Source organism: Canis aureus, unplaced genomic scaffold (assembly GCF_053574225.1).
Source record: "Canis aureus isolate CA01 unplaced genomic scaffold, VMU_Caureus_v.1.0 NW_027326476.1_RagTag, whole genome shotgun sequence".
Lineage (NCBI taxonomy): Eukaryota > Metazoa > Chordata > Mammalia > Carnivora > Canidae > Canis > Canis aureus.
The window spans coordinates 156,651-175,000 of NW_027554417.1; the positions used below are offsets into that span (position 1 = coordinate 156,651).

The window sequence follows — 18,350 nt, forward strand, 5'->3', positions numbered from 1 at the left end:
GCCATCAACTTGTCTTCCGTGTCGCACACTCTTTCTTTCCTTTTTTTTTATAATAAATTTATTTTTTATTGGTGTTCAATTTGCCAGCATACAGAATAACACCCAGTGCTCATCCCGTCAAGTGCCCCCCTCAGTGCCCGTCACCCATTCACCCCCACCCCCCGCCCTCCTCCCCTTCCACCACCCCCAGTTCGCTTCCCAGAGTTAGGAGCCTTCATGTTCGTGCACTCTTTCTTTCACCTCATTAACCCTCCTTGATAGGACCTCCAGTTTGGATTGCATCTCATTTAATTGATTTTTTATTATGGCCTGAATAGATCTAAATTCTGCAGTCATGAAGTCTCTTGAATCTATTATGCTTTTTTCCAGATACACCAGTTGCTTTATAATTGTGCTTCTGCATTGGCTTTCTGACATCGAATTGTAATCCATATTCTGGAACTCTGTGGCAGAGTGTTCTCTTTCTGATTCTTTCTTTTGTAGTGAGTTCTTCCTTCCAGTCATTTGCTCAGTGCAGAGTGGCTGTATGAGTGGGCTGAGTCAAGAGTATTAACCACGACCTAAGTAAATTTTACCCTAGAGGATTCTGATGAGGTCAGAGACCAGAAAATGAAAACAAAGATCACAACAAAATAAAACAAAAGGACCACTGAAGTGAAAAACACATTTTAAAACAAAGCAGTAAAAAGTAAAAGGCCAAGAATCTCAAAGAAGAAGAAGAAAAAGAAAAAAGAAAAAGAGAGGGGGAAAAAAAAGCAAAAGTAAAGGGGGCGGGGAGAAAAAAAGAGGAAAAAAAAAGATAAGAAAAAGAAAGAAAGAGGGGGTGGATGGGGATTTGGTGGTGGTGAAGAAGTTGTAGTGGAGGGAGAATGTAGTCTACCCTAGGGGTTCTGGAGGGTGATACTCCTAGTTCCAATTGTATTAAGTTCTATGTGTTAGGAGATGCTCAATCCCAAATGTATATAAACCAGCAATACTTGTAGAAAGCCCCAGCAGTGACCAGCAAAACATAAACAAGATAAAAAGCGGGGGCCAGAATGGGAATGAAGAGAGAATATAATCTCACGGAATGAACCGGCACACTATACCACTTGGTTCTGGGTGCATGCTGGTCATGTTTCAGAAGGCATTAACTTCTGTCATTGTAGAACAAAACAAGACAGAGAAAACAAAAAGCGCAAAACAAGATCTCACATATCTCCCAAAATTGAATTGAGTTTGTTGAGGGGAATCTAGAAGTGAAAAATATATCTAAGACAAATGCATATGTAATTGTAGGCATACGAAAGTCAAAAAAGGAAGAAAAAAATGAAGAGGTGGTAAAATATTGTATTTAAGGTGGGAAAAGAGAAAAAATATTGGAAGCTTTTCGTCTGATATATAAACGAGTTGTACTGGGAAAAGGGGTGGGGGGAAGGGAGGGTACCCTCTAGTTCTATATACCATAAATCTCTCGACTTCCCCGGGAGCTTTCCAGTGCTGCTTGGTCAAGAACTTGCTCTTCCCCTGTTCTTCCAGCTGGTCCTCTGGGTGAGGGTTCTGCTGTGCTGATTCTCACATGTGCGTGCATGCACCTGGGAGAGCTGTCCCGCCCCCTGCCAGTTGCCGGCTCAGTGGTAGATGTTTACCTTGTGAGGCCTCTGTTCCCTGGTAGTGCTGCCTCTCCCAGGCACAGGGGGAAACAAGGAGGAAATCAACAATGGAGGTGGCCAGAATTCCAGCTCTGGGGTCAGCTCCCTGCTAGTAACTACCGCAGTCTTCCAGTTGGCACTGGACTAGTGCGACACCTCCGGGGCGGTGTGGGGGGCACTGATCCGAACAGCTTGCAGGGCACCCAGCGAGCGGCAGGAGAGTCCCCACTGTCCTGTGCCCTCCCTGCTTCCGCCTGTCTCAGGGGTAGAGCAGGATCGTGGGCTTTGTCTGCTCGGTGCCCTGGGATCCAGGGCCCTGTGCTGCTGGGATGGCGCCTCTGGGGCACGTGGCTCCCCAAGGCAGCAGGGCACAGACACCTCCGTCTGGAGCCGCCCGCCTAACCCACTGGCTTCTCCCAGATGCCCTGCCACGTGCCGCCAGCCCTGTACAGATCTGCCCAGTCTGTGGTGTGTTTTCCCTCCAGGGGCCCCTCCTGTATTCGTGTCTCTGGGAAACTGGAGGCTTCACTGCCCTTCCTGCTAAGGAAAGGAAGCTAAGCACTTATCTCTACCTGATTCCCCTGCTAAGCACTTTTCCCTCGGGGGAAAAGTCCACGGTGGAGTTTCAGAGTTCCTGCTTCTCCAGGGCTGGGCTTTCCTGTCCCTCCAGGAAGCTTTATCTGGGCTCCTTGTGGTGCCCCTCCCCAACTTGATCTTTTTTCTTTTATTTTTTTCCACCTTCCTACCTTTATTTTTTTTTATTTATTTTTATTTTTTTATATTTTATATTCTTTTATATTTTTTATTATATTTTTATTTCATTTTATTTTATATTTTTTATATTTTTTATATTTATTTTTTTATTTTTTATTTATTTCTTTTATTTATTTATTATTTTTATTTTATTTATTTATTTATTTATTTATTTATTTTTATTTATTTCTTTTATTTTTCTTTTATTTTTTTCCACCTTCCTACCTTGCTAGAAGCAAATGCTCCCTTCTCTCGGGAGCATTCTGATTGTTCTCTTTTTAAATCTCAGGTCGGAGTTGTCAGTGTTCGGGATGATTTCAGAGTTATCTCAGTAAGTTGGTGGGACCAGGTGAGTTGAGGACCCCTCCTCTTCTGCCATCTTGCCCCGCCCCCATACCGTGTTATTAGTTTCAGAAGTAGCATTAAGTGATTCATCAGTTGCACACCACACCCAGTGCCACTACTTCACTCCTTAATGCCCATCACCTAGTTAGCCCATCCTCTCACCCAAATCCCTCAGCTACCCTCAGTTTGTTCCCTAAAGCTCAGCATCTCTTATGGTTTGCCTGGTTCTCAATTTTCATCTTGTTTTATTTTTCTTTCCCCTCCCCCATGTTCATCTGTTTTGTTTCTTAAATTCCACATATGAGTGAAATCGTATGGTATTTGCCCTTCTCTGACTGACTTATTCTGCTTAGCAGAATGTCTTCTAGTTCCACCCATTCCATTGCAAGTGGCAAAATTTCTTTCTTTTTGATGGCTGAGTATACACACACAATGGATATATACCACAGCTCCTTTATCCATTCATTGGATTGTTGATGAGGACATCTTAGCTCTTCCCATATTTTGGCTATTGTGGAGATTGCTGCTATAAACATACATGTGCCCCTTAGTTTAATTTTGAGTTTAATTTGAGCCCTTGTGAGTGGTGTGAGGTGGGATCACATTGTGGTTTTGGTTTGGATTTCCCTGGTGCCCAGTGATGCGGAAAGTTCTTTTTTATGCGCCTGTTGGCCATTTGTGTGTTTTCTTGGGGGAAATGTCTGTTCGTGTCTTCTGCTCATTTCTTGACTGGATTATTTGGGTTTTTTGGGTGTTGATTTTGATAAGTTCTTTATAGATCTTGGATGCTAGCCCTTTATCTGATACGACATTTACGAATATCTAAAACTAAAAAAAGTTTTAGTTTTGTTGACTGTTTCCTTTTCTGTACAAAGTTTGTTGGGTTTTTGTTCTTCTTTAAATCTTTATCAAGTCCCAATTGTTCACTTTTGCCTTTGTTCTTCTTGCCTCTGGAGAGGCAATCAATTGCATCCATTTCTTTGCTATGGCTGAGGTCACAGAGGCTGCTGCCTGCATTCTCTGCAATTTTTGATGGATTCCTGTCTCACATTTAGGTCTTTCATCCACTTTGAACTTATTTTTGTGTTTGGTGTAAGAAAGTGGTACAGTTTTATTCTCTTGCATGTGTCTGTCCAACTTTCCCAACACCACTGGTTGAAGAGACTGGCTTTTTTTCCATTGTATATTCTTTCCTGCCTTGTGAAAGTTTAGTTGACCACAGAGTTGAGGGTCCATTTCTGACTTCTATATTCTGTTCCAAGGATCTGTGTGTCTTTGTGCTAGTAGGACACTGTCTTGATGATGACATCTTTGTCATACAGCTTGAAGTCAGGAATTGTGATGCCTCCAGTTTTGGGATTCTTTTTCAACATTCCTTCAGCTATTCTGGGTCTTTTCTGTTTCCACGCAAATTTTGGGATGGTTTATTCCAACTCTATGAAAAAATGCTGATGGTATTTTGATACGGATTGCATTGAATGTGTAGATTGCTCTGTGTAGTATAGATATTATAGCAATATTTGTTCTTCCAACCCATGAGCATGGGAATTTCCATTTCTTTGTGTCCTCCTCAATTCCTTTCTTAAGTGTTCTACAGTTTTCAGAGTACAGATCCTTTACCAAAGTGGTTAGGTTTCTTCCTAGGTATCTTATGGTTTTTGGTAGAATTGTAAATGGGATCAATTCCTTCATTTCTCTTTCTTCTGTCTCATTGTTAGTGCACAGAAATGCACTGATTCCTGTGCATTGATTCTGTATCCTGCCAGTTTGCCGAATTGCTGTATGAATTCTAGCAATATTTTGCTGGAGTCCTTTAGGATTTTTCCATGGAGAATCATGTGATCTGCAAAAAGGGAGAGTTTGATTTCTTCTCTGTTGATTTGGATGCCTTTTATTTCTTTGTGGGTTTTTTAAGTTTTTATTTATTTCTTTATTTTTTAAAATTTTTATTGCCAAGGCTAAGACTTCTAGCATTATGTTGCACAACAGTGGTGAGAGTGGACATCCCTGTCGTGTTCTTGAACTTAGGGTAAAAGATCTCAGTTTTTCCCTGTTTTGGATGATATTTGCTGTGAGTTTTTTTTAATATGGCTTTTATGCAAATGAGATATGTTCCCTCTAGCCTTACACAGTGGACAGTTTTTATCAAGAAAGGATGCTCTATTTTGTAAAGCACTTTTTCTGCATCTATTGAGAGGATCATATGGCACTTGTCCTTTCTTTTACGCATGTGGCATATCACACTGGTTGATTTGTGTATGTTGAGCCACCTTGCATCCCAGGAATAATGCCCACCTGTTCGTGGTGAATAATCCAGGTAAATGGGCTGTTGGATCCTATTGGCTAGTATCTTGATAAGAATTTTTGCATCTATGTTCATCAGGGGGAGTTCTTCTTTCTAGTTATTTTTCTCAGTGCAGAGTGGCTGTATGAGCGGGCGGTGTCAAGACTATCAACCATGACCTGACTAAATTTCACCCAGATGATTCTGCCGAGGGTCAGAGACCAGAAATTGAAAACAGATCAGACAAAATAAAATGAAAGGACAACTAAAGTGAAAAACAAGTTTAAAAAAAAAGTAGTAAAAAATAAAAGGCCATGAACCTAAAAAAGAAGGGAAAAAAGGAGGGAAAAAGAAGAATAGAAAAAGAAAAAGAGAATAAGAAAAAAAGGTGGGGAGGGCGGGACTGGGAGATGGTGGTGGTGAAGAAGTTGTAGTGGAGGGAGAATGTAGGGGTCCGGAGGGTGATTCTCTTGTTTCTGATATATTAAGTTCTGTATTATTAGAAGATGCTCAGTCCCAAATTTATATAAACCAGAAATACTTGTAGAGGGCCCCAACATTGACCACCAAAGCATAGATGAGATAAAGGGGGGGGGCAGAATGGGAATGAGGAATCTCACAGAATGAAACAGCATGGTATAATACTTGGTTCTGGGTGCATACTGGGTCATGTTTTAGAAGGTATTAACTTCTGCCATTGTAGAGCAAAATGAGGCAGCGAAAACAAAAACACAAAACAAAGAAAACATATCTTGCATATCTCCCAAAATTAAACTGAGTATGTTGAAGGTAATCTAGAAGTGGAAAATACATCAAGGTCTGTAACTGTAGAAATATGAAAGTCAGAAAGGAAGAATCTTAAAAATGAAGAGGTGGTAAAATATTGTAGTTAAGGTGGGAAAAGAGAAAAAATTGGAAACTTACGGTCTGATCTAATGCTTTCCTGGAAAAGGGAGGAAAAAAATTAAAAAGGAGGGGTATACTCTGGTTCTATAAACTGTAAATCCCTCAACTTCCCCTGGAGCTTTCCAGTGTTGGTCCGCCAAGAACTTGCTCTTCCCCTGTCCTTCCAGCTGGTCTTTTGGGAGAGGGGCCTGTTGTGCTGATTCTCAGATGTGTGCACCCAGGTAGCTACCCCGCCCCATGCCAGGTGCAGGGCTCAGTGGGAGCTGTTTATTCTCTGAGGCCGCTGTTCCCTGGCGACCCCACTCCGCCCCAGGCACAGGGTGACACAAGGAGGAACAACAATACTGGCGGCAGCCAGTTCTCCAGCTCTGGAGTCAGCTCCCACAGTAACTACTACAATTTCCCAGTCCACACTGGCCTCATGTTCCGGGGGCGGGAGGTGCTGATCTGCACAGCTAGGGGCGCCCGGGGGCGGGGGGCAGGAGAATCCTCACTGACCTGTGCTCTCGTTGCCTCCACCTGTCCCAGGGAGGGGGGAGCACCGGATCCTAGGTTGAGTTCCCCGGTGCCCTGCTGTCTGGGGCCTGTGCTGCTGGAATCATATTCTCAGGGCGCGGCTCCCGAAAGCAGCAGGGCACAGCCCCCTCCGTCGGGAGCCTCTGCCTGAGCTTCTCCCGAGGCCCGCCGGCCCGTACTCCATCCAACCCTTTACCGAGCTCAGCCCACAGTCTATAGAACGCTCTCCCGCAGGGTGCACTTCCTCTGTTAGGGACTCTGGGAGACTGGAGGCTCCACTGCCCCTCCTGCAATTCTGCCCAAGTTCCCTACTAATCGCCTTTCCATCTGGGACAAACCTGGTGCGGATTTTTAAAGTTCCTGCTTCTCAGGGACTGGGCTTCCCTGTCCCGGGAGGCTTTTGCTACCCGGACTTAGCCAGGCTCCACGTGGGGGGCTCCCCCCCCACCCCCCGCTTGATTCTTTTTTTTAATTTTTTTCCGCCTTCCTACCTCGTTAGAAGCAAAAACTCTTCTCTCTGGAGCGTTCCAGCTGTTTTCTCTTTAAATCTCAGAGTGAGACCTAGATAACCTTCAAATCATCCTGAAAACCTATAAATTCCACCTGAGAGGAATTCGGAGGCTCCGCGTGGAGAGGGCTGTATCGCCAGGGAGGGGGATTCCAACAGTGCAGGCCCCAGAGCCCAGGCTGCCGGAGGACACAGCCCAGGATCCGGCGCTCCCCGCGGGACAGGCAGAGGCCGGGAGGGCACAGGACAGCAAGGACACTCCTGCCGCCACTACCCTGAGCAGTGCAGATCAGCGGCCCCGCCCCCGGAGAATCCAGAACCCTGCGGACTGGGAGCTGCGGTAGCAGTAACTACCGGGCTGGACTCCAGGGCTGGAGAGCTGGCCGCTGCCACTGTTCCTCCTGGGGCCTCACAGGATAAACAACCTCCACTGAGCCTCACGGTGGCCTCACAGGATGAACAGGTTAAACAACTCCCAATGAGCCGTGTACCAGGCAGGGGGCTGAGAAGCTCCCCCAGGTACTCACACCTGAGAATCAGCACAGCAGGCCCCTCCCCCAGAAGACCAGCTAGAGGGAAGAGGGAAAAGCAAGTTATTGACCAAGCAGCACCGGAAAGTCCCGGGGAAGTCGAGGTATTTACAGTATATAGAATCAGAGGATACTCCCCCTTGTTCTTTGTCTTCTGTTCCCCCCACCCCATTTTTTTTCTTTTTTCTTCTTCTTCTTCTTCCGTTTTTATTTTTCTTTTTTCTGTTCTCTCTTTTTCTCCTTTTTCCAGTACAACTTGCTTTTGGTCACTCTGGACTGAGCAAAATGACTAGAAGGAAAAACTCCCCTCAGAAGAAAGAACCAGAAACAGTCCTCTCCCACAGAGTTACAAAATCTGGATTACAATTCAATGTCAGAAAACCAATTCAGAAGCACAATTATAAAGATACTGTTGGCTCGAGAAAAAAGCATAAAGGAGTCAAGAGACTTCATGACTGCAGAATTTAGATCTCATCAGTCAGAAGTTAAAAATCAATTAAGTGAGATGCAATCCAAACTGGAGGTCCTAACCATGAGGGTTAACGAGGTAGAAGAATGAGTGAGTGACATAGAAGACAAGTTGATGGCAAGGCGAGAAACTGAGGGAAAAAGAGACAATTAAAAGATCATGAGGATGGGTTAAGGGAAATAAATGACAGCCTCAGAAGGGAAAATCTACATGTAATTGGGGCTCCCGAGGGTGCCGAAAGGGACAGAGGTCCAGAATACGTATTTGAACAAATCATAGCTGAGAACTTTCCTACCTGGGAAGGGACACAAGCATTCAGATCCAGGAAATAGAGAGATACCCCCCTAAAATCAATAAAAACTGCTCAACACCTTGACATTTAATAGTGAAACTTGCAAATTCCAAAGACAAAGAGAAGACACTTAAAGCAGCAAGAGACAAAAAAATCTCTAAATTTTATGGGGAGAAATATTAGATTAACAGCAGACCTCTCCACAGAGACCTGGCAGGCCAGAAAGTGCTGGCAGGATATATTCAGGGTCCTAAATGAGAAGACCATGCAGCCAAGAATACTTTATCCAGCAAGGCTCTCATTCAGAATAGAAGGAGAGATAACGAGCTTCCAAGATAGGCAGAAACTGAAAGAGTATGTGACCACCAAGCCAGCTCCGCAAGAAATCCTAAGGGGGATTCTGTAATAGAAAGAAGAAGTCCAAGGGAACAACCCACAAAACCAGGGACTGAATAGGTATCATGATGACACTAAATCCATATCTTTCAATAGTAACGCTGAACGTGAATGAGCTTAATGACCCCACCAAAAGGGGCAGGGTTTCAGACTGGATAAAAAAGCAAGACCCATCTATTTGCTGTCTACAAGGGACTCATTTTAGGCAGAAGGACACCTACAGCCTGAAAATAAAAGGTTGGGGAACACTGTACCATTCAAATGGTCCTCAAAAGAAAGCAGTGGTAGCCATCCTTATACCAGATAAACTAAAGTTTATCCCGAAGTCTGTAGTGAGAGATGAAGAGGGGCACTATATCATACTTAAAGGATCTATCCAACAAGAGGATGTAACATCATCAATATTTATGCCCCGAATGTGGGAGCTGCCAAGTATAACAATCAATTAATAAGCAAAGTTAAGACATACTTAGATAATAATACACTTACACTTGGTGACTTCAATCTAGCGCATTCTACAATCGACAGATTTCCCAAGCACAACAATATACAGAGACAAGAACTTTAAAGTTTTCTTTCCTTATTTATTTATTTATTTATTTATTTATTTATTCATTCATTCATTCATTCATTCATTCATTCATTAATTCATTCAGAGAGAGAGAGACAGGCAGAGGGAGAAGCAGGCTCCATGCAGGGAGCCCGATGTGGGACTCGATTCCGGCCCTCCAGGATCACGCCCTGGGCTGCAGGCGACGCTAAACCGCTGCGCCACCAGGGCTGCCCGAGACAAGAGCCTTAAATGATACACTGGACCAGATGGATTTCAGAGATATTTACAGAACTTTATATCCAAACGCAGCTGAATACTCATTCTTCTCAAGTGCACATGGAACTTTCTCCAGAATAGACCACATACTGGGTCACAAATCAGGTCTGAACCGATACCAAAAGATTGGGATCGTCCCCTGCATATTTTCAGACCATAATGCTTTGAAATTAGAAATAAATCACAAGAAGAATTTTGGAAGGATTCCAAGGATGTGGAGGTGAAGGACCCTCCTGCTAAAAGATGAAAGGGTCAACCAGGAAATTAAAGAAGAATTAAAAAGATTCATGGAACCTAATGAGAATGAAGATACAACCGTTCAAATTCTTTGGGATACAGCAAACGCAGTCCTGAGAATTAAAAAGATTCATGGAACCTAATGAGAATGAAGATACAACCGTTCAAATTCTTTGAGATACAGCAAACGCAGTCCTGAGGGGTAATACATCGCAATACAAGCATCCATTCAAAAACTGGAAAGAACTCAAATACAAAAGCTAACCTTGCACCTAAAGGAGATGGAGGAAAAAAAACAGCAAATAGATTCTACACCCAGCAGAAGAAGAGACTTAATAAAGATTCAAGCAGAACTCCATGAAATAGAGACCAGAAGAACTGTGGGACAGATCAACAAAGCCAGGATTCGGTTCTTTGAAATAAAGAATAAGATAGATAAACCATTAGCTAGCCTTATTAAACAAGAGAGAGAAGACTCAAATTAATAAAATTATGAATGAGAAAGGAGAGATCACTACCAACACCAAGGAAATACAAACGGTTTTTAAACCATATTATGAACAGCTATATGCCAATAAATGAGGAAACCTGGAAGAAATGGACACATTTCTGGAAAGCCACAAACTACCAAAACTGAAACAGGAAGAAATAGAAAACCTGAACAGGCCAATAACCAGGGAGGAAATTGAGGCAGTCATCAAAAACCTCCCAAGACACAAAAGTCCAGGGCCAGATGGCCTCCCAGGGGAATTCTATCAAACGTGTAAAGAAGAAACCATAAGTATTCTACTAAAGCTGTTCGGAAAGATAGAAAGAGATGGAATACTTCCAACTCATTCTATGAGGCCAGCATCACCTTCATTCCAAAACCAGACAAAGACCCCACCAAAAAGGAGAATTATAGATGAATATCCCAGATGAACATGGATGCAAAAATTGTCAACAAGACACTAGCTAATAGGATCCAACATTACATTAAGAAGATGACTCACCATGACCACAGGGGATTTATCCCTGGGATGCAAGGTTGGTTCAACACTCGTAAAGCAATCAATGCGATAAATCGTATCAACAAGAGTAAAAACAAAACCATGTAATCCTCTCAATAGATGCAGAGAAAGCATTTGACAAAATACAGCATCCATTCCTGATCAAAACTCTTCAGAGTGTAGGGATAGAGGAAACATTCCGCAGCATCTTAAAAGCCATCTATGAAAAGCCCACAGCAAATATCATTCTCAATGGGGAAACACTGAGAGCCTTTTCCCTAAGATCAGGAAGAAGACAGGGATGTCCACTCTCACCACTGCTATTCAGCATAGTCCTAGAAGTCCTAGCCTGAGCAATCAGACAACAAAAAGAAATAACTGGCAAAGAAGAAGTCAAACTCTCCCTCTTTGCAGATGACATGATACTCTACCTAGAAAACCCGAAAGCCTCCACCCCAAGATTGCTAGAACTCATACAGCAATTCAGCAGTGTGGCAGGATACAAAATCAATGCCCAGAAGTCAGTGACCTTTCTATACACTAACAATGAGACTGAAGAAAGAGAAATTAAGGAGTCAATCCCATTGAAAACTGCACCCAAAAGCATAAGATACCTAGGAAGAAACCGAACCAAAGAGGGAAAGGATCTATATATACCCTAATAACTACAGAACGCTTCTGAAATAAATTGAGGAAGACACAAAGAAGATGGAAAAATATTCCATGCACATGGAGTGGAAGAATTAATATTGTGAAAATGTCAATGCTACGCAGGGCAATTTACGTGTTCAATGCAATCCCTATCAAAATACCATGGACTTTCTTCAGAGAGTTGGAAGAAACCATCTTCAGATTTGTGTGGAATCTGAAAAGACTCCGAATAGCCAGGGGAATATTAAAAAAGATATCGATAGCTGGGGTCATCACAATGCCAGATTTCAGGTCGTACTACAAAGCTGTGGTCATCAGGACAGTGTGGTACTGGCACAAAAACAGACACATAGATCAATGGAACAGAACAGAGAATCCAGAAGTGGACCCTCAACTTTATGATCAACTAATATTCAACAAAGGAGGAAAGACTATCTACTGGAAAAAAGACAGTCCCTTCAATAAATGGTGCTAGGAAAACTGGACAGCCACACACGGAAGATAGAAACTGGACCCTTCTCTTACACCATACACAAAGACAAACTCAAAATGGATGAAAGATCCAAATGTGAGACAAGAGTCCATCAAAATCGTAGAGGAGAACACAGGCAACACCCTTTTTGAACTCAGCCACAGTAACTTCTTGCAAGATACATCCATGAAGGCAAGAGAAACAAATGCAAAAATGAACTATTGGGACTTCTTCAAGATAAGAAGGTTTTGCACAGGCAAAGAAACAGTCCACAAAATTAAAAGACAACCTACAGAATGGAGAAGATATTTGCAGATGACATATGAGATAAAGGGCTAGTATCCAAGATCTGTAAAGAACTTATTAAACTCAATATCAAAGAAACAAACGATCCAGTCTTGAAATGGGCAAAAGACATGAACGGAAATCTCACAGAGGAAGACATAGACATGGCCAGCAAGCACATGAGAAAATGCTCCACACCACTGGGCTTCAGTGAAATACCAATCCAACCCACAATAAGATACCACCTCACACCAGTGAGAATGGGGAAAATTAACAAGGCAGGAAACAACAAATGTTGCCGACGATGTGCAGAAGGGGGAACCCTCTTGCACTGTTGGTGGCAGTGTGACCTGGTGTAGCCACTCTGGAAACTGTGGAGGTTCCTCAAAGAGTTAAAAATAGAACTATCCTATGACCCAGCAATTGCACTGCTGGAGATTTACCCCAAAGATACAGATGAAGTGAAAAACCTGCACCCCGATGTTTATAGCAGCAATACCCACAATAGCCAAACTGTGGAAGGAGCCTCGGTGTCCACTGAAAGATGAATGGATAAAGAAGATGTGGTCTGTGTATACACTGGAATATTACTCAGCCATTAGAAACGAGAAATTCCCACTATTTGCTTCGACGTGGAGGGACTTGGAGCGTATTGTGCTGAGTGAAATAAGTCAATCTGGAAAGGAGAAACATTATATGGTCTCATTCATTTGGGGAATATAAAAAATACTGAAAGGGGAAAGGAGAGAAAATGAGTGAAAATATCAGTGATGGTGACAAAACATGAGCGACACCTAACTCTGGGAAATGAACAAGGTGTAGTGGAAGGGTAGTGGGTGGGGGGTTGGGGTGACTGGGTGACGGGCACTGAAGGGGCACCTGATGGGATGGGCACTGGGTGTTATGGTATATGTTGGCAAATTGAACTCCAATGAAAAATAAATAAAAATAATTAAAATAAATAAGTAAATCTCAGAGAGAATTCCTAGGTTTTCAGGATGATTTGAAAGTTATCTAGGTAAGTTGGTGGGGACAGGTGACTTGGGGACCCTACTCCTCCGCCATCTTGCCCTGCCCCTCGTCTGATGTTTTGGACCTTTCTTTGCTCCATAGATTTGCTAGATGCAAGCCTACGTTGGTTTTCTGTGAGAGAGGTCTGCTGGACTTGTTCAGGAGGTGACTTGTCCTTCTAAAGATGCCAGGTCAAGGTGTGGGGTTTAGCATAGTGGTTTCCAGCCTTCCTTGGAGGTGTTGTGTTTGCCTCCGAAGCCAAACTGCGCTGGTGGGCAGGACGAGGGAGTGGTGGTGAAGTACGTAGTCGATGGCATCACCCTGCCCTCTTGTCCCTGGGGATGGAATTTCCAGCCACTGCTGTTCAGGAAGCCCTCTTGGGAAAGCAAACAATCTCCTGTGTCCCTAGCTTTTGTCAGTTCACTACCTTTAACCTGCCTGTGCCTAGCCTGTCAGCACATCCAGAGCCACAGATCTGTATTTTATCTCTGGCCAGTGGCTGGGATTCCAAACTCCAAGTTTTATAGGGCCTGGTAAGGTGCAGACCCATTCCTCTATCCCAGATAAGAGGCTTGGGGCATGGCCAGCACCATCCCATCCCTGAAAAGCAGTAGCACAGTGGGGGTGCACAGTGGGGGTGCAGGCTAGAGTTTATTGTAGCACTCAGCAAAAAACTGCAGCCTGGTTATCGGGTGTCTGTACTTGACTCAGTCTCTTACTCCCTTATGTCCCAGAAAAGCCATCGCAGAGGCTTGAACCTATTGTGGCAGACAGCGAAAAGCAACAGCCAGGTTTTCTGCAATCTGCTCCATTCTCTGCTTTCAGCTAGTTTCTACCACAGAAAAGCAGCTGCTATGTGCACACTGAGGTTTACACACACACAGACACACACACACACAGCTATCTACCTATCTATCTATCTATCTATCTATCTATCTATCTATATCTATCATCTATCATCTACCTATCATCTCTAAACAGACCATAGGTGGTGACATCTCTAGACCCCTATTCAGCAGGAAGAAGTTATAGAAGATGATATTCCACTCCCAGCCAACTTGAAGATTTAACGGTCAAAATAATTCAGAGGGGAAATGATGTGGGGGACAGAGGCAAAAGAAAAATTAAATGGCCTTACCATTCACAGTCCATTGACAAGTCTTTGAAACAAGCAGAGTGACACTCTTGTAGGAACCAGCTGCCTGAATGTTAATACTTTGTGAAGGACAAAAGGCAATCTTAGCCCAACGCTCAGGATCCTGTAGGTGTATTTTAACATTATAAATTCCTTTAGAAATTTCCGGTATCTCCTCTCCCCAAGACACATATTGGCAATCATTCCCCTAAGCATAGGACCCACCGATATACATCTGAAGGGTCTCAAAACTACGGGCTTATTAGACAGTAATAAGTGACCTTTCCCCAACGATAGCTAGCCCCCTCAAGGTCCTGGAAACCTGTTTCCAAAATTCCTCAGAGATTTATGGTATTCCTAACTTCTCCCAACTCCCAACTATATAATAACCACCCCTTAATATCCTATTGTAGCTCTCCCACAGGGCCTGTCCTGTGGGACAGCTTCAATAAAACCACCTTTTTGCACCAAAGACATCTCAAGAATTCCTTCTTGGCCACTGGATTTCAACCCTAACGTCTCTCCTACATCACTCTAGTCCAAAAGAAGGATGAAAAATGGATGTTAGGTGGTCATACAAATGAGACACAGCCGTGTCTACCATCATTTTAAATTTGGAAGGTTGGCTCAGTTGGCAGTGGTTTTAACAGTGCATCCATGCATCCAGGCAAAATCCAGGTTTCAGTGGCCTATCCACCAACGGGGGAAGGAACTTGTGACTCAAGTTAGAGTCACAGAACCACTGCGTCCCATTAGGAGTCAGTCATCTAATTCTAGGCCTCCTTGAATTGCACTTAAGATATCAAGGGCTAGTCAGTCTTGTAGGGCCATCTTTTGAATTTGTATAGGGATCAAAGGAGTCCAAATCCAGGGGCAATTTCTCTTAGCAAAGTTTTTGTCACTCCAGTGGCCTTTTTATCCAAATGAATGGAGTACTCCCTGTATTATCTTTCCCTGGTTATTATTTGGGTATAAAAAATTTCCCCTCATTATAAAGCATTTCTGAATATGCTTGTTCCTGGGCTATGTGAATTTTTTGGTCTGAATAGACTGCCCTCATGGACCTTATTGGAGGTAAGATTGGTAAAAGACAGAATATTTGCCTATTTGTGCTGCCTGCTTGGGCCATGTGGTCTACTGAATTGTTTTTTTTACATTCTAGGGTCATATCCTTTCTGCTGTCCTTTGAGGTGGTTTACAGCTACCTCCTCAGGTAAGTGTACAGGGTCGAGAACAGTTGTATTTTCAGGCTTAATATTTGATTAGGGAATTCTGGCTTGATAATGATCCCCTTTCTTCTAAATTGCTCCATGGATGAGGAAGGCATATTTGGAGTCAGTACAAATATTTTTTAAGGCTTTGTCTTAAAAATTGCAAAGCACAAGTGAGCACTACTAACTAACTCTGCTTTCCTGGCTCCTATTTGCTCTGGCCTCAATAGTCTGAGTTAGACCAACTATAGCTTACCCATCTTTTCTTATTCCCTTTTCCATGAAACTGCTGCCATTGGTAAACTGGTTGTCATCTGCATTTTCGATAGGGGAATCTTTTAAATCTGGTCGACTAGAATAAACAAGATCAATAACCTGTGAACAGTTATGCTCTATAGAAGTACAAAGGTCAGGTCCAGACATAAAGGTAGCTGGGTTTAAAGTTTGACAGTATCTCAGGCATATCTATGAGCACAGCCTAGTATTTCATAAGTCAGCCTCTCATCATCCATTGGTGGCCTCTGGTATCTAAGACATTCTGGACCTGAGGTGAAGTCATTAGAGTCATGGACTGTCTCATAGTGAGCTTTGAGGATCCTTCCACCAGGAGGGATGTTGTATGCTTGGCTAAAGCCTCCACTCAGCACTTTTGTATCAACAGAAGTGGCTGAGGGATAAAACCATCATGGAATCTTCTTTGTTTGAGGTCTATCCTTAACAATATCTTAGTTACAAGGAATCACTGGCAAGTGGGAGAAAACTTGTCTCAAGAAATAAGGGCATCCCCAAGTGCATCATCCAATCCAATCATAAAGAAGGAGAGGTCATCCATTATCTCCAGAAGTCCATAGTTAACCCTAGGGAGTGGGGTATGCAGTGGCTTTTGAGGAGTGATTTTTGTCATCGTAGCCACACAGATTTAGTCAAGGTGCTAGTTGAATCATACGATTGTTGGGGAGTCAATCACATTTTCAGCTCTTCAAATAATCATATGCCCATGGGGCGGTGTTATTATCCCCACAGAGTAACAAACAAGAGGACTGTGTATACGTGAGCTATCGTGGCAATTTCTCTGAAGTTTGCCTCAAGTTGTCTAGTGTAGGCAAACAACAAACTTTTAAAGACAATCTTAACTAGGATTTAACATCTGCAAAGATGTGTTATTGAAACTTAATTTTTCTGTCTAAAATCATCCTTATTTTCAGAGATAGCCAACTCGAGACTAATTTGTTTGCAAAACAAATAGAATTTTAACAAAGCTGACCTAATCATTTACATAAGTTCAACAACTGCCCATATCGATCTTTTAGAGTCTGTTTTGCTGGAACTTTTACAAGGAATCTAGATTGAACTTTTAGTAGCCCCTGTAGGCCAGAAGCCAAGATAAGTGCTTGCTGTCAGACATGCCTGCAATACCTGTAGACTTGGGCGGCTTTGTGTTCACAAGGCTCCCAAAGTATCCTGAGGTTCCTGCTGCACCTGCCAGAAAGTGACATTCTTTACTCACCTGGTGAGGCTGCTGGGAACTCTGCACACAAGGTATCAGGCCAACAGTTCCAAGGGGGCTTTATGGCTCCAGGTTTCATAAAGTCATAAACTGTGTAGTCATATATGAGTTTATGTCTGTCTCTCTGAAATATGACATTCCAGGCAAAGTCTTGTAGAATAACCAATGTTTCCAGTGGTGTCCTGTTACAAAGAGAACAGATTCCTGGAGAGCTTATGCAAATGACTATGATTGCCATGGAAGAAAGAAAAATTATTGAGACCTTTCGGATCTCAGGGGGTTCAGGTAGAGAGAAAAGTTAAATGCTTCCATTTGTTCACAAATGAATTATCAGGTTTCTGTACATCACAGATAGCTTAAGAGAAGTTTTCCTTAATCTGGAAGTGTAAACAGAGAGCCAGCAATGTTTCAAGCAAGAGCTACAAAACTGTAATCTTCTTCCTAGTTCATTTAGTCCCATATTACTAATTCTTGTTCAGTTTGAATGCAGCTTATTAATTAGTTCTGGAAAATTCTTACCCATTTCAGGTTTGGTCTTAAAGATATCAAATACCTATATTTGTCCCAAAGTCCTTTTATGAATCCCCTTGAAGATAAAAGTCATTTTGCAAGAGAATAGAAACAATTATAAATGACAAAAACTCAGAAATGGCCATTGTTGATGGTCTGTTCATTGTGATGCAACTGACAAGGAAATACAGTTATTTCTGTGACACATAACGCTTCAATAATCAGTATACCAAGTGATGACTTTATACAAGAACGTAACATGCCAAATAAACAAGCCTGATTAGTCAAGGAGACTTCACCTGTGATTTAAATCTTGGGGAAGCTTGTTAAAAACCTTAGAACGTTTCGGGGTGGCTAAGTTGGTTAAGCATCTGCCTTTGGCTCAGGTCCTGGATGGAGCTCCAATCCGCTCCCTGCTCAGCGGGGAGCTTGCCTCTCCCTGTCCTTCCTCCTCTGCCTCTGCCCCACTCATGCTCACTCTCTGTCTCTCTCTCAAGTAAATAAATAAAAATTTTATTGGAAAAAAAAAAAAGCCTTAGAAAGTTTTAAAGCATAGCCTAAACCAGATTAGAGATCACCAAGGACCCGATAAAGGCAAAACAGAAACTGTTTTTTCTGGGAGGACAAAGGGAAAAGAAAACAACTTTGTTTACATTTTCATATCAAGAGCAAACCCACAACTCAAGAAAATTTTGTATTTTTAACACAGAGAAAGCAGACTTTCAACCTTATACCACTGTACTTTTTAAATCCATTCATTTTGATCTTAGTGCTGCCCTGACCATACATAAAATTCCTTCCCAAAGATTGCCCTTCACAAAAACCTTTTTATATCCAGATTTTGTCCCAAACCACTTCTCTCCAAACAACCAGTCTCATTCAG

At 42.7% G+C, this 18,350-nt stretch overlaps 1 long non-coding RNA gene across 1 annotated transcript; it reads right to left on the bottom strand.

Moving 5' to 3' along the window:
* Positions 1 to 1,538: 1,538 nt before the first annotated feature.
* LOC144309511 (uncharacterized) lies at positions 1,539 to 17,602 on the bottom strand. Its single transcript, XR_013375475.1, has 3 exons — positions 16,958 to 17,602; positions 14,243 to 14,363; positions 1,539 to 4,572 (listed from the first exon to the last, which is right to left on the bottom strand). It is a non-coding gene; the product is annotated as an uncharacterized LOC144309511 (long non-coding RNA).
* Between the last annotated feature and the right edge of the window lie 748 nt (positions 17,603 to 18,350).